This window comes from Papaver somniferum, chromosome 7, assembly GCF_003573695.1.
Source record: "Papaver somniferum cultivar HN1 chromosome 7, ASM357369v1, whole genome shotgun sequence".
Taxonomy (NCBI): domain Eukaryota; kingdom Viridiplantae; phylum Streptophyta; class Magnoliopsida; order Ranunculales; family Papaveraceae; genus Papaver; species Papaver somniferum.
The window spans coordinates 89834500-89840782 of NC_039364.1; the positions used below are offsets into that span (position 1 = coordinate 89834500).

Below are 6283 nucleotides of genomic sequence, written 5' to 3' on the forward strand. Positions count from 1 at the left end.
GCCGGTCTCCCGAAGAAATCAGAGAAAATCCACCTACCATAGCTGATATCATGAAGGTGCAAGAGACTCTCGCCAAAAATCAGATTGACATGGCTAACACTCAGAAGGAGTTATGCAATTATCTCAAAACTCTCACAGATAAGATTTCAGAGAAAGCTCAGGAGAAAGGAAAAGCCAAGGAGGTACCCTCAACTGCTGATCTTAACATCTCCCCGATCCAGATTCCAGAAGATGATGAAGTTGCTGTGGACAACACGCCAGCGAAAGAACCATCCAGTTTCATCACTCGAGAAGATTTTGAACGCTTTCTAGAGGATCGTGGAAAAGATAAGACATCATTTGTCCATCGTCACCAACCTCCATGGTACAACAACATCGCACCAGGAAGCATCACTACACTACACCATTTTAAGGAATTAGCAACTCAGATTAGCAAGAACACTAGCGCCGTTGCTAATTTTCTGTTGCTAATTTCAGTTGCAAAACTTTCGCAACGGCGGAATGAAATTCCTAATTTCGCAACAACGGTCGGTAGGCTGCAAATAGCAACTTCGTTGTTTTCAAGCGTGCGAAGTACGCGTGTGGTCGGGAACACTAGGACTGGTAATTACACCCAAGTCAAACTTCGGTCAAGCCTTCATTTTTCTTTTTCCACCCTTCAGCCTTATCTGCTGTATCTTTCCTTCATCGATTTTTCCTTCTCATTTTTTTTCTCAACCACAAAAGTTCATCTCCTCTCTTCCATTGCGCTGAAGAACCGAACCAAATCCAATCTCAAATCCTCTCTTCCATTGCTCTGAAGAACCGAACCAAATCAAATCAATCTAAAATCCTCTCTTCCATCTCCTCTCTTCCATTGCTCTGAAGAACCGAACCAAATCCAATCAATCTAAAACCACTGAAATCAACCAGGTTTTCAGTTTCTACCAGATTTTTCCTTCGCATAATCGTTTCGTTTCAGTTTATTGATTCTAGGGTTTTACGATTTTAGAGATTTTGATTTCAGGGTTTCAGCCGTGAATCTGTTTTTTTGATTTTAGTTTGTCGATTTTTAGGTTTTCATCTGTGAAACTGGTTTTTTTGATTTTATGGATTTTGATTTCATTTTTCGATTTCAGTTTTTCATTTGTGAATCGATTTTAGGGTTTCATTTCAATTAGGGTTTCCAATTTTCTGTAATTTTGAGCTTTTCTAATTGATTTCTTGTACTCACAAATACAAGGATGAACCAGTTGAGGATGTTATGGTAAGTGGATCAATCAATCAATCAATTTTTTTTTTTTTTTTTGTATAATTTGTTTGATTTTATTGATTGTGTTTGCAATTGCAATTGTGATATTTGTAGGAAGGGGGTGAAGTGGATGATGAAAATAACAATGAAGATGATGCTTCTGAGGGTGTGTTTGTAGAAGGTGTATAGAAAAGGGTATAAATCTTATCTTTGATCTCTTAATTAATTTTGTGAATTGTATTAGTTGGATTCACCTCGACTGTTTGCCTGACTTAATTCAGCTGTCCTCAGAGTAAGATATTCTGCGGATTCGAATTACCAAGGTATGATTCTTTATCATGCATTCTTAATGGTCTCATCGTAATATTGTCCCAAATTTTGCATAAGCTTGCTAGTCAGCAGTTTCTGGTGGAATATTGGTTCTGCTGTTTCTATTGGCTGTGTATGAACACTTTTGGGATCATTATGTCATACAGATAATGTCTCCTGTTTTCATGTTGGCTACAGGGGATAGTGCAGATTTGGCTACATGAACCAATGATCTCGCGACAGTTTCTTGGTCTTGTGGGCGGAGGGGACATGTGTCAATGGAGGGTTAAAGCTGTTTTAGTTATAGGTAACTGAAAGAGTTCCTTGTAAGAGTTTCCATATTGACCTTGTAAGTCACTTTCATATGCCATAAACAGAGCCATTGATTGTTTTGTTTTTTTAGTTAAATGGTTAGGTTGAGCCTTGGTAAGTAACATGAATTACGTATATTTAATCATGAAGTCCCCAGTGAATATCATCTGCCAATGAAGTGTGTCTACAAATTGAATAGGAAGTTTAATTTGGTTAATACTTTGATGAATGAAGAATGAAAAAACTGCTGCAATGTGTTCATGCTGCAATGTGTTCTCTTTGAGTTTCATATCTGGTGCTTAATCTCAAAATTGGAACCCAGGGTTCGTTTTCATGCTGAAAATGGCTTGTGCATTGTGCAAATTTGCTTAGAAGGCCAAGGGTTGCGGATGAATTAACTTGTGGGCAGAAGATAAGTACACCTTATTATTTCCTTGTTTATTAGCATCTAATAGATGTCCTTGAAATCTACTCTTGTCGACAAGTGTATATCAACTCCCATTTTCATGTCTTGTCTTGAAATTATTTGTTGAATTGCATTCAGAATTTTGGTGCTTTTGTCAAGACTTTCAAATCTTGTCGGTTTGAAAAATACTGAGTCGCTGCCATGGTACTAGCAAATGTTTTCTATTTATTTCTTGCAATACTTGCTCATCTGATATTTCTTAGACCCTATAGAAACTTATGTAGTTATTCATAATTTTACGTACCTTCACTGGATTTCCTGTCAATTTTGACACTAGGGAACATCATGAATTGTGAAAAGGTTTAAGGACTTAGGTTTGACGTATAGGGATAGAATAAAATGTTAATGGGGTTATTGCCATCTGGTAAAAAATTGTATCTGCAAAACCAATTAAAAGGAAAGAATAATTCTTAAGTTCTCAAAAGCATCTGCACTTCAGTGATTGCCTGAAGCTTGAGATTTAGAATACAGATGCGCGCCTGATTTGTTAGTCGATAAGAATTGGACCGTGAATGTACTCATTTACTACTTTCTGAAGTTATGCTTCTCATGTTTCATTTATCTTTTTAAGTGGTAGGTAAGACTTGTGGCAGTGTATTTGATTTGAAGCAATGTGGCAGTGTATTTTGATTTGTACGCAGTACGCGAGTATCTTAGATCATTAGGATCTCTCGAGATAGAAAACAGTAAAATTTAACCGACAAATGTAAATAGAACGATGGGATTTAACAGGTCATGCCACCTCTTTGACTTTATCATGTTCTTTCAAATATCTTATATCGTATTTGTCCGGATTCTTGTAAGTTTGAATGCCTTATTTAGTATTTATTGGATATTGATACTGGCTAATGTGAACTACAGGTTTTCTTATCAGGATTGTTGTTGTGTGCAGTAAAGTGCATAGTTAATGCTTGAAAATGTGAAACTCCATGAATCCGGAGAAGTAGATCAATGGTGGTTGTCAAATGACTACTTCCCTTCACAGAGTTAGGTATCCATTCATCCAGATCATCAAAGCTTCCACAATCCCTGTTAAGCTTTGCAAGAGAGAGAGCACAAAAAAATTCCACAAGAAGGACATCAAGTTCCCATTGCTGCAGGTGATGTTTCTCATTTTCCGAAAATTGTTGTTTGTTTGCTAGTTGTGCGTTGTCATTCAAAGAGGGAAAAGTGAGCATTCTCTGTTCTCTGTACTTGTTGTTTTTCTTTTAATTTCATCAAGAGATTAGTGAATGTCTAGAAAACTATGTTTTCTTTTGGTTCAGGTAGTTACACCTTGCCAGTTAGAGCAGCAGCATGCAGTCGTATAATATCATCTTTGATTATTCGCAGGTGCTAATGGAAAGAAAGGTGGTACAAGTTGGGCATCAAGCAGCTCATTTTCCGAAGGAGGGAAAGACCCCTGCAAGATGAAGCGGCAAGATGATCAAATGTCCAAGTCAGGTGCATGCAATTCATCTCTTGTAGCAAGTTACCAAACCTACTCTTCATGTTTTTGTAGATGTATAGATCATGTGTTGATTTGCTGTGATACTTGTACTTCAAACTTTCAATTTCATCTCGGTAAGTTTGTTGTGATTCTTGTATATATTTGCATCTGCTACTCGTACTTTTTGTTAACTTCAATTGAAGAATCATTGAAGAATCCTTTCTTTTCTGTGTCAAAACAAAAAAAAAAGAATCCTTTCTTTTATAATATTATCTAGTCGTGATTCTCAACAAGATTTTCAACAACACAGTTTTGTATATCGCCATTGTAGTTTGTATATCTGTGTGGATGTTGAATATGGGGAACTAGGTAACTGCAGGGGAAAATGAATTTTGACTAGGTCAATGTAAACATAGACTTGACCTTTTTTTTGTGGTTGCAAGAAATTAGCAATCTGTTGCTAAATTAGTACCAGAACCAATAAATTAGAACCAGAACCAACAATATCTAGTTCCGGGTAGGGGTATTCCTGTAATAAGCAACAGATTAGCAACAGCATGATGCTGTTGCTAATAAAAAATTTAGAACCAGCAGGCGCCGTTGAGAATTGCCGTTGCTGACCGTGATTCGCAACAGAGCCTATGCCGTTGCTAAAAATTGCGACACCGTGTTTAGCAACAGCAAAAGCCTGTTGCGACCCTGTTCCGCAACAACTATAGTTGGTTGCTAATACCATAAAATGGTGTAGTGCTAGTTGGGGAGAATTGATTGATGCTTTCTGCAGAAAGTATTTCTTCATTTCAGAACAAGTCACCCTCTGAGACCTGGGAAGAATGTTTCAGGGGAACAATGAACATCCCAATGATTACGTGAAAAGGTTCAGAGTCCAAGCTTTGTCATGATCCGAATGTCACTAACAACAACCTGTATACTTGTGCATCAATGGAATGGCCCGCGGTCTACAGAGCTTTACTAGAAAATCTCTGATTCCAGACATTCTCAGAACTTCATGAAGCAGCCAAACGATCAGCGACTACTGCACCTGCTTTACTGGAAAGAGAAAATTTTGCAAATGTCGAGGAAACTCGAGGAAGTACCAGGCGCTTGATCAACAAGCAGTGCAATCTTCAACCTTCAACAAACGTTGTTGCTGAAAGGAATGAAAGGAAAGCCGAGACACAACATCAGAGCGCTTCTCCAACATCCCAGGCTTCCCTGAAGGTGCAAAGAAAAGATAACCAATCCTGAAATGCACAAACCTCGACCCGGCATCACCGAACGGGGATATGATCAAACGGGGATTCAAACTTCCCTCTTCCCATTGAAGAAGTGATCGAGTTACCGGAAGTCTGGGTTCAAGATGATGCAATCAAATTGCTGCTCATCAGGAGAGAGCCAACTGAAGAAAAAATGGAGAATCCCAGGTACTGTGACCTTCATAGATTCATCAATCATCCAACAAGTGACTGCAATATTTTGAAGCACAACTTCAAAGAGAAGGTTGATCCACAATGGCTTCAACTGGGGACTGAAGGGGTACACATGACCCTCTCCCGATCAAGACATGCACGCTCTCTGAATAACCTATCAAAGAGGCAGTTCAATCCTTGGTCGAACATATATGTGAATTGCTCTATCTGTCGAAGGAACAAATGAGATACATGTTCACAATACTGAATCACATCATGTCAGGAAGTCCATTCCGGAAATCCTTCCTGAGCCTGCAGCCACAGTCAAAGATATGTACGACTGGGGACTGCTTACCACTGTCAATCTCAAAGGAAATGAATTTGGGAGAACGTTGATCGATGCTGGTACCACTATCAACATTATTCCCTGAAAACCCTCAGATCCGCAGGCATCACTCGACAAGAAGATACCCGTGATCCTATCTCAATCAGAGACCTTGAAGGAACGCTCGGAAATACTTATGACTACATCACTCTCAAAGTGAACATAAGTTCAACCTGGACAGAAATCAAGTTTCACATAATCAGGAAGATCCATGATATGACATGGTCTTCATACGAGCGTGGATCCACGCTAAAAAGATGGCTACTGATAAAGCGTCATTGGTTGCACATCCCTCAGAAAGTTCTGATCCAGAAGATTTGGCGGACATTCCATCATCAGAGCACTTGGAGGAATTTCGAACTTTGACGAGGTTAAAGCAAGAACCTACAAAAGATGCATGGACATTTATCAATAGGTTCCACACTCAGGAAAGTCTCATTCCTCCCATGTCTATGTCATTTATTTCCTCACATGCTATCCTAGCATGGGGACTCAATTCTGCTATTGAAAGATGTTATGAATGGGTAGCTTCACCATACTAACATTTTACCAAGTGGTTGAATCTGACACCTCTCTGAATCAAGCATCTGACTGAGACATTCATTACCGAGATGATATTCAAGCATGGAAAAGAACACTTTGGGCGTTTCTCCAAAGCCTTGCATGAGTGTCCATGAGCGCCACAAAATCAGAAAGCTCTGGTGTCAACACAAGTGTTGAATACCGCTACCGCAACGAAAGA

At 39.0% G+C, this 6283-nt stretch overlaps 1 long non-coding RNA gene across 3 annotated transcripts; it reads left to right on the plus strand.

The window, feature by feature from the left end:
* The first annotated feature begins 729 nt into the window (after positions 1–729).
* Positions 730–3965, plus strand: LOC113297843. Of its 3 annotated transcripts, none has more exons than XR_003333762.1 (6): positions 730–1246; positions 1346–1426; positions 1513–1554; positions 1739–1847; positions 2175–3418; positions 3651–3965. It is a non-coding gene; the product is annotated as an uncharacterized LOC113297843 (long non-coding RNA). The 3 variants fall into 3 exon arrangements; XR_003333764.1 differs by having other exon boundaries at positions 3211–3418; XR_003333763.1 differs by having other exon boundaries at positions 1523–1554.
* Positions 3966–6283: the final 2318 nt, after the last annotated feature.